This window comes from Arachis ipaensis, chromosome B5 (genome assembly GCF_059453495.1).
Source record: "Arachis ipaensis isolate K30076 ecotype BB chromosome B5, ASM5945349v1, whole genome shotgun sequence".
Lineage (NCBI taxonomy): Eukaryota > Viridiplantae > Streptophyta > Magnoliopsida > Fabales > Fabaceae > Arachis > Arachis ipaensis.
This window is the reverse complement of record NC_142440.1, coordinates 19,120,432-19,129,606: the sequence shown is the minus strand read 5'-3', so window position 1 is coordinate 19,129,606 and position 9,175 is coordinate 19,120,432. Positions and strand designations below refer to the sequence as shown.

The window sequence follows — 9,175 nt, the reverse complement described above, 5'->3', positions numbered from 1 at the left end:
CTGAACCTGAAAGGACTCTAAAGAGGAAGCTAAGAGAAGCTAAAGCATAACACTTTGGAGAGGACCTTACAGAAATTTTCGAAAAAGAAGAAGACATGGCAGCCGAAATAACAACAATGGTGGAGATGCAAGGAAGATGCTTGGTGACTTTACTGCACCAACTTCTGACTTCTATGGAAGAAGCATCTCAATTTCTGCAATTGGAGCAAACAACTTTGAGCTTAAGCCTCAATTGGTTTCTCTAATGCAGTAGATTTGCAAGTTTCATGGACTTCCATTGGAAGATCCTCATCAGTTCTTAGCTGAATTCTTGAAAATCTGTGATACTGTTAAGACCAATGGGGTTAATCCTGAGGTCTACAGACTTATGCTTTTTCCTTTTGCCGTAAGAGACAGAGCTAGGACACGGTTGGACTCACAACCTAAAGAAAGCCTGAACTCTTGGGAAAAGTTGGTCAATGCTTTCTTGGCCAAATTCTTTCCACCTCAAAAGTTGAGCAAGCTTAGAGTGGAAGTCCAAACCTTCAGACAGAAGGAAGGTGAATCCCTCTATGAAGCTTGGGAAAGATACAAGCAATTGATCAGAACGTGTCCTTCTGACATGCTTTCAGAATGGAGCATCTTATGTATATTTTATGATGGTCTGTCTGAATTGTCCAAGATGTCATTGGACCACTCTGCTGGTGGATCCCTTCATATGAAGAAGACGCCTGCAGAAGCCCAAAAACTCATTAAAATAGTTGCAAATAACCAGTTCATGTATACTTCTGAAAGAAATTCTGTGAATAATGGGATGACTCAGAAGAAAGGATTTCTTGAGATTGATACTCTAAATGCAATATTGGCTCAGAATAAAATATTGACTCAGCAAGTCAATATGATTTCTCAGAATCTGACTGGAATGCAAGCTGCATCCGGCAGTACTAAAGAAGCTTCCTCTGAAGAAGAAGCTTATGACCCTGAGAATCCTGCAATGGAAGAGGTGAATTACATGGGAGAATCCTATAGAAACACCTATAATCCTTCATGGAGAAATCATCCAAATTTCTCATGAAAGGATCAGCAGAAGCCTAATCAAGGCTTCAATAATAGTAATGGTGGGAGAAATAGGTTTGGAAATAGCAAGCTTTTTCCATCATCTTCTGAGCAATAGATAGAGAATTCTAAGCAGAGCCTCTCTGACTTAGCAACCATAATCTCTGATCTATCTAAGACCACTCTCAATTTCATGACTAAAACAAGGTCCTCCATCAGAAATTTGGAGGTACAAGTGGGTCAACTGAGTAAAAGAGTTACTGAAATCCCTCCTAATACTCTCCCAAGCAATACAGAAGAGAATCCAAAGAGAGAGTGCAAGGCCATCAATATACCCAACATGGCCGAACCTATAGAGGAGGAAGAGGCAGTGATTTCCAGTGAGAAAGACCTCAATGGACGTCCACTGACCACTAAGGAGTTCCCTATTGAGGAACCAAAGGAATCTATGGCTCATACAGAGACCATAGAGATTCCACTGAACTTACTGTTTCCATTCATGAGCTCTGATGAATATTCTTCCTCTGAAGAGGATGAAGATATTGTTGAAGAACAAGTTGCTCAGTATCTAGGAGCAATCATGAAGCTGAATGCCAAGTTATTTGGTAATGAGACTTGGGAGGATGAACCCCCATTGCTCATCAATAAACTAAATGCCTTGGTTCAATAGAAATTACCTCAGAAGAAACCAGATCCCGGAAGGTTCTTAATACCTTGTACCATAAGCACCATAACCTTTAAGAAGGCTCTATGTGACCTGGGGTCAGGAATAAACCTCATGCCACTCTCTGTAATGGAGAAACTGGGGATCTTTGAGGTATAAGCTACAAGAATCTCAGTAGAGATGGCAGACAAATCAATGAAATAGGCTTATGGACTTGTAGATGATGTCTTAGTGAAGGTTGAAGGCCTGTACATCCCTGCTGATTTCATAATCCTAGACACTGGGAAGGATAAGGATGAATCCATTATCCTTGGAAGACCCTTTCTAGCCACAGCAAGAGCTGTGATTGATGTGGACAGAGGAGAGCTAGTCCTTCAATTGAATGAGGACTACCTTGTGTTTAAGGCTCAAGGATCTTCTTCTGTAACCATGGAGAGAAAGCATGAAAAGCTTCTCTCAATACAGAGTCAAACAGAGCCCCCACACTCAACTTCTAAGATTGATGTTGGGAGGCCACCATTAAGCTTTGAGTCTATGTGAAGCTCTCTAAGAGCTCACTGTCAAGCTATTGACATTAAAGAAGCGCTTATTGGGAGGTAACCGAATGTTATTTAATTATATTTATTTATATTCCATTGTCATTTTATGTTTTCTTTAGGTTGATGATCATGTGAAGTCATAAAAACAGTTGCAGAATTAAAGCAAAATAAAAAACAGCACACCTTGGAGGACAGGCTTACTGGCGTTTAAACGCCAGTAAGGATAGCAGAATGGGCAGTTGATGAGCGGATAATTTATACGCTTTTTGGCATTGTTTTTAGTATATTTTTAGTAGGATCTAGTTACTTTTAGGGATATTTTTATTAGTTTTTATGTTAAATTCACATTTCTGGACTTTACTATGAGTTTGTGTGTTTTTCTGTGATTTCAGGTATTTTCTGGCTGAAATTGAGGGACTTGAGCAAAAATCAGATTCAGAGGTTGAAGAAGGACTGCTGATGCTGTTGGATTCTGACCTCCCTGCACTCAAAGTGGATTTTCTGGAGCTACAGAACTCCAAATGGCGCGCTCTCAACGGCGTTGGAAAATAGACATCCAGGGCTTTCCAGAAATATATAATAATCCATACTTTGGCCGAGTTTAGATGACGCAAAAGGGCGTTGAACGCCAGTTCTACGCTGCAGTCTGGAGTTAAACGCCAGAAACACGTCACGAACCAGAGTTGAACGCCAAAAACACGTTACAAACTGGCGTTCAACTCCAAGAATGACCTCTCCACGTGTAAACTTCAAGCTCAGCCCAAGCACACACCAAGTGGGCCCCGGAATTGGATTTATGCATCAATTACTTACTTCTGTAAACTCTAGTAGCTAGTCTAGTATAAATAGGACTTTTTACTATTGTATTTACATCTTATGATTTTTAGTTCAACTTAGGATCATATTGATCACGTTTGGGGGCTGGCCATTCGGCCATGCCTGGACCTTCATCACTTATGTATTTTCAACGGTAGAGTTTCTGCACTCCATAGATTAAGGTGTGGAGCTCTGCTGTTCCTCATGATTTAATGCAAAGTCCAACTGTTTTATATTCAATTCAACTTATTCCGCTTCTAAGATATCCATTCGCACCCAAGAACATGATGAATGTGATGATTATGTGACGCTCATCATCATTCTCACTTATGAACGCGTGCCTGACAAACACTTCCGTTCTACATGAAAACAAGCTAGAATGAATATCTCTTGGATATCTAATACAGGGGACCGAGTCCGAGTTATTAGTATCTTCGTGGTATAAGTTAGAACCCATGGATGGCCATTTCTGAGATCCGGAAAGTCTAAACCTTGTCTGTGGTATTCCGAGTAGGATCTGGGAAGGGATGGCTGTGACGAACTTCAAACTCGCGAGTGCTGGGCATAGTGACAGACGCAAAAAGGAGGGTGAATCCTATTCCAGTATGATCGAGAACCTCCAGATGATTAGCCATGCCGTGACAGAGCATTTGGACCATTTTCACAAGAGAGGACGGGATGTAGCCATTGACAACGGTGATGCCCTTACAAAAAGCTTGCCATGGAAAGGAGTAAGACTGATTGGATGAAGACAGCGGGAAAGCAGAGATTCAGAGGAATGAAAGCATCTCTATACGCTTATCTGAAATTTTCACCAATGATATGCACGAGTATTTTTATCTTTACTTTCTGTTTATTTATTATTATTATTCGAAAACTCCATAACCATTTGATATCCGCCTAACTGAGATATACAAGATGACCATAGCTTGCTTCATACCAACAATCTCCGTGGGATCGACCCTTACTCACGTAAGGTTTTATTACTTGGACGACCCAGTGCACTTGCTGGTTGGTTGTGCGAAGTTGTGAAGTTATGTTTGGACCATGGTATGGTGCACCAGTTATTGGCGCCATTGCCAGGGAGAGAACGAACAACAAATTTTACAACCTCAGGGATCACAATTTCGCATACCAAGTTTTTGGCGCCGTTGCCGGGGATTGTTTGAGTTTGGACAACTGACGGTTCATTGTGTTGCTCAGATTGGGTAATTTTCTTCTTATTTTATTTTCAAAAAGTTTTCAAAAAAAATTTTTTTTCAAAAAAAAATATTTTCTTCTTTTTCGTTTTTACCAATTAATATTCGAAAAAAAATATATTTTTCCTTTTGTTTTCGAAAATTATTCAAAACTTTTAAGAATGAATTCTAGAGTTTCATGAAGCATGTAGAATCCTGGCTGGCTGTAAAGCCATGTCCAAATTCCTTTGGACTGAGGATTCAACTAATCACTTCAATGCATGTAATAGCATACTAAAGCTTGGCTGGCTATTAAGCCATGTCTAACCCACAGATTGGAGCTTTAGACAAAAGAGCACAAGATTCCTGGAATTCATATTAAAAATTTTGGAATCCTTATTTTTCCTTTTCACATTAATTTTCGAAAAATAAAAATTTTTTTATAAAATCATAAAAACCAAAAATATTTTGTGTTTCTTGTTTGAGTCTTGAGTCACTTTTTAAGTTTGGTGTCAATTGTATTTTTCTAAAAAAAATTCTTTATGCATTTTTTCAAAAATTCATGCATTCATAGTGTTCTTCATGATCTTCAAGTTGTTCTTGGCCAGTCTTCTTGTTTGATCTTCATATTTTCTTGTTTTGTGTCTTTTCTTGTTTTTCATATGTATTCTTGCATTCATAGTGTCTATACATGAAAAATTTCTAAGTTTGGTGTCTTGCATGTTTTCTTTTCTTGAAAATTTTTTTCAAAAATAAGTTCTTGATGTTCATCTTGACATTCATAGTGTTTTTGGTGTTCATCTTGACATTCATAGTGTTCTTGCATTCATCACATGTTTTGATCCAAAATTTTCATGCATTGAGTCAATTTTGTGTTTTTCTCTTTCATCATTAAAAATTCAAAAATAAAAAATATCTTCCCCTTTTTCTCCTCATAAATTCAAAAATTTGAGTTGACTTTTTCAAAACTTTTTAAAATTTAGTTGTTTCTTATGAGTCAAATCAAATTTTTAATTTAAAAATCTTATCTTTTTCAAAATCTTTTGCAAAAATCAAATCTTTTTCATTTTTCTTATTTATTTTCGAAAATTTTAAAAATATTTTTTTTAAATCTTTTTCTTAATTTTATATCATATTTTCGAAAATATCATCAACAATTAATGTTTTGATTCAAAAATTTCAAGTTTGTTACTTGCTTGTTAAGAAAGATTCAAACTTTAAGTTCTAGAATCATATCTTGTGATTTCTTGTGAATCAAGTCATTAATTGTGATTTTAAAAATCAAATCTTTTTCAAAACTAATTTCAATCATATCTTTTCAATCATATCTTTTTAATCATATCTCTTCATATCATATCTTTTTCAAAAATTTGATTTTAAAATATATTTTCTAACTTCTTATCTTCTTATCTTTTAAAATTTGATTTTCAAAATTTGTTTCAACTAACTAATTAACTTTTTGTTTGATTCTTATCTCTTTCAAAACTACCTAACTTACTATCCCTCTCTAACTTTCGAAAATACCTCCCTCTTTTTCAAAAATTCTTTTTAATTAATTAATTGTTTCAATTTTTAATTTTAATTTTAATTTTATCTTAATTTTCGAAAATCATTAACTCTTTTTCAAAATTTATTTTTGAAAACTTCTTCATCTCATCTCCTTCTATTTATTATTCATTTACTAACACTTCTCTTCATCTCATATCTCTGCTCCCCTCACCCTTGTGTTTGGATTCTCCTCCCTTCTCTTTCTTTACATTACATTCTTTTCTTCTTCTACTCACACAAAGGAATCTCTATACTGCGACATAGAGGATTCCATATTTTCTTTGTTATTCCCTTCTTTGTCATATGAGCAGGAGCAAGGACAAGAACATTCTTGTTGAAGCAGATCCTGAACCTGAAAGGACTCTAAAAAGGAAACTAAGAGAAGCTAAAATACAATAATCCAGAGACAACCTTACAGGAATTTTCGAACAAGAAGAGGATATGGCAGCCGAAAATAATAATAATGCAAGGAGGATGCTTGGTGACTTTACTGCACCCAATTCCAATTTACATGGAAGAAGCATCTCCATCCCTGCCATTGGAGCAAACAACTTTGAGCTGAAACCTCAATTAGTTTCTCTGATGCAGCAGAACTGCAAGTTTCATGGACTTCCATCTGAAGATCCTTTTCAGTTCTTAACTGAATTCTTGCAGATATGTGATACTGTTAAGACTAATGGAGTAGATCCTGAAGTCTACAGGCTCATGCTTTTCCCGTTTGCTGTAAGAGACAGAGCTAGAATATGGTTGGACTCTCAACCTAAGGATAGCCTGAACTCTTGGGATAAGCTGGTCAAGGCTTTCTTAGCCAAGTTCTTTCCTCCTCAAAAGCTGAGTAAGCTTAGAGTGGATGTTCAAACCTTCAGACAGAAAGAAGGTGAATCCCTCTATGAAGCTTGGGAGAGATACAAGGAACTGACCAAAAAGTGTCCTTCTGACATGCTTTCAAAATGGACCATCCTGGATATATTCTATGATGGTCTGTCTGAATTAGCTAAGATGTCATTAGATACTTCTGCAGGTGGATCCATTCACCTAAAGAAAACGCCTGCAGAAGCTCAAGAACTCATTGACATGGTTGCTAATAACCAGTTCATGTACACTTCTGAGAGGAATTCTGTGAGTAATGGGACGCCTCAGAAGAAGGGAGTTCTTGAAATTGATACTCTGAATGCCATATTGGCTCAGAATAAAATATTGACTCAGCAAGTAAATATGATTTCTCAGAGTCTGAATGGAATGCAAGCTGCATCCAACAGTACTCAAGAGGCATCTTCTGAAGAAGAAGCTTATGATCCTGAGAACCCTGCAATAGCAGAGGTGAATTACATGGGTGAACCATATGGAAACACCTATAATCCCTCATGGAGAAATCATCCAAATCTCTCATGGAAGGATCAAAAGCCTCAACAAGGCTTTAATAATGGTGGAAGGAACAGGTTTAGCAATAGCAAGCCTTTTCCATCATCCACTCAGCAACAGACAGAGAACTCTGAACAAAATACCTCTAATTTAGCAAACTTAGTCTCTGATCTATCTAAGGCCACTGTGAGTTTCATGAATGAAACAAGGTCCTCCATTAGAAATTTGGAAGCACAAGTGGGCCAGCTGAGTAAAAGGATCACTGAAATCCCTCCTAGTACTCTCCCGAGTAATACAGAAGAAAATCCAAAAGGAGAGTGCAAGGCCATTGAACTGACTATCATGGCCGAACCCACAAGAGAGGAGGAGGACGTGAATCCCAAGGAGGAAGACCTCCTGGGACGTCCAGTGATCAATAAGGAGTTTTCCTCTGAGGAACCAAAGGACTCTGAGACTCATCTAGAGACCATAGAGATCTCATTAAACCTCCTAACGCCCTTCATGAGCTCTGATGAGTATTCCTCTTCAGAAGAAAATGAGGATGTTACTGAAGAGCAAGCTGCCAAGTTTCTTGGTGCAATCATGAAGCTGAATGCCAATTTATTTGGTAATAAGACTTGGGGAGATGAACCTTCCCTGTTCACCAATGAACTAAATGCATTGGATCAACTGAGATTGCCTCAGAAGAAATAGGATCCTGGAAAGTTCCTAGTACCTTGCACCATAGGCACCATGACTTTTGAAAAGGCTCTATGTGACCTTGGGTTAGGAATAAACCTCATGCCACTCTCTGTAATGGAGAAACTTGGAATCTTTGAGGTGCAAGCTGCTAAAATCTTATTAGAGATGGCAGACAATTTCAGAAAACAGGCTTATGGACAAGTAGAGGACATGTTAGTAAAGGTTGAAGGCCTTTACATCCCTGCTGATTTCATAATCCTGGATACTGGGAAGGATGAGGATGAATCCATCATTCTTGGAAGACCCTTCCTAGCCACAGCAAGAGCTGTGATTGATGTTAACAGGGGTGAACTAGTCCTTCAATTGAATGAGGACTCCCTTGTGTTTAAAACTCAAGGACATCTTTCTGTAAACATGAAAAAGAGGCACAGTAAGCTTCTCTCAGTACAGAATCAACTAAAGCCCCCATAGTCAAACTCTAAGTTTGGTGTTGGGAGTCTATAAAATTGACCTGATCACCTGTGTGGCTCCATGAGAGCCCGCTGTCAAGCTATTGACATTAAAGAAGCGCTTGTTGGGAGGCAACCCAATTTTTATTTATCTAATTTTATTTTTATTTTATTGTTCTTTCATGTTTTATTAGGTTCATGATCATGTGGAGTCACAAAATAAATAGAAAAATTAAAAACAGAATAAAAAATAGCAGAACAAAATCATACCCTGGAGGAAGGACTTACTGGCGTTTAAACGCCAGTAAGGAGCATCTGGCTGGCGTTCAACGCCAGAACAGAGCATGGATTTGGCGTTGAACGCCCAAAATAAGCAGCATCCTGGCGTTCAGATTCCAGGAATGCACACTGAGGAAAGCTGGCGCTGAACGCCAGAAACAAGCATAGAACTGGCGTTCAACGCCAGAAACATGCTGCATCTGGACGCTGAACGCCCAGAACAAGCACCAATTCGGCGTTTAAACGCCAGAATTGCATGCAAAGGCATTTTACATGCCTAATTGGTGCAGGGATGTAAATCCTTGACACCTCAGGATCTGTGAATCCCACAGGATCATCTCAGCATCTGTGGACCCCACAGGATCCCCACCTACCTCCACTCATATTCTTCCCTCTTCTCAATGTTCATCCTCTCTTCCCAATAAACACCTTTCCCCAAAACCCTTCACCAATCACATCAAGCTCTCTCCCCTCTCCTCCATTTCTTTTTCTTCTTTATCTATTCTTTCTTTTCTTGCTCGAGGGCGAGCAATATTCTAAGTTTGGTATGGTAAAAGCATAAAGCTTTTTGTTTTTCCATTACCATTGATGGCACCTAAGACCGGAGAATCCTCTAGAAAATGG

The 9,175-nt window shown here is 38.2% G+C and overlaps 2 non-coding genes across 2 annotated transcripts; both read right to left on the bottom strand.

Annotated features, from left to right (window-relative positions):
* Positions 1-499: 499 nt before the first annotated feature.
* LOC148563516 (small nucleolar RNA R71) lies at positions 500-607 on the bottom strand. Its single transcript, XR_015884746.1, has one exon. It is a non-coding gene; the product is annotated as a small nucleolar RNA R71 (small nucleolar RNA).
* A 6,010-nt stretch (positions 608-6,617) lies between these two features.
* LOC148563515 (small nucleolar RNA R71) lies at positions 6,618-6,725 on the bottom strand. The gene has a single exon (XR_015885284.1). It is a non-coding gene; the product is annotated as a small nucleolar RNA R71 (small nucleolar RNA).
* Between the last annotated feature and the right edge of the window lie 2,450 nt (positions 6,726-9,175).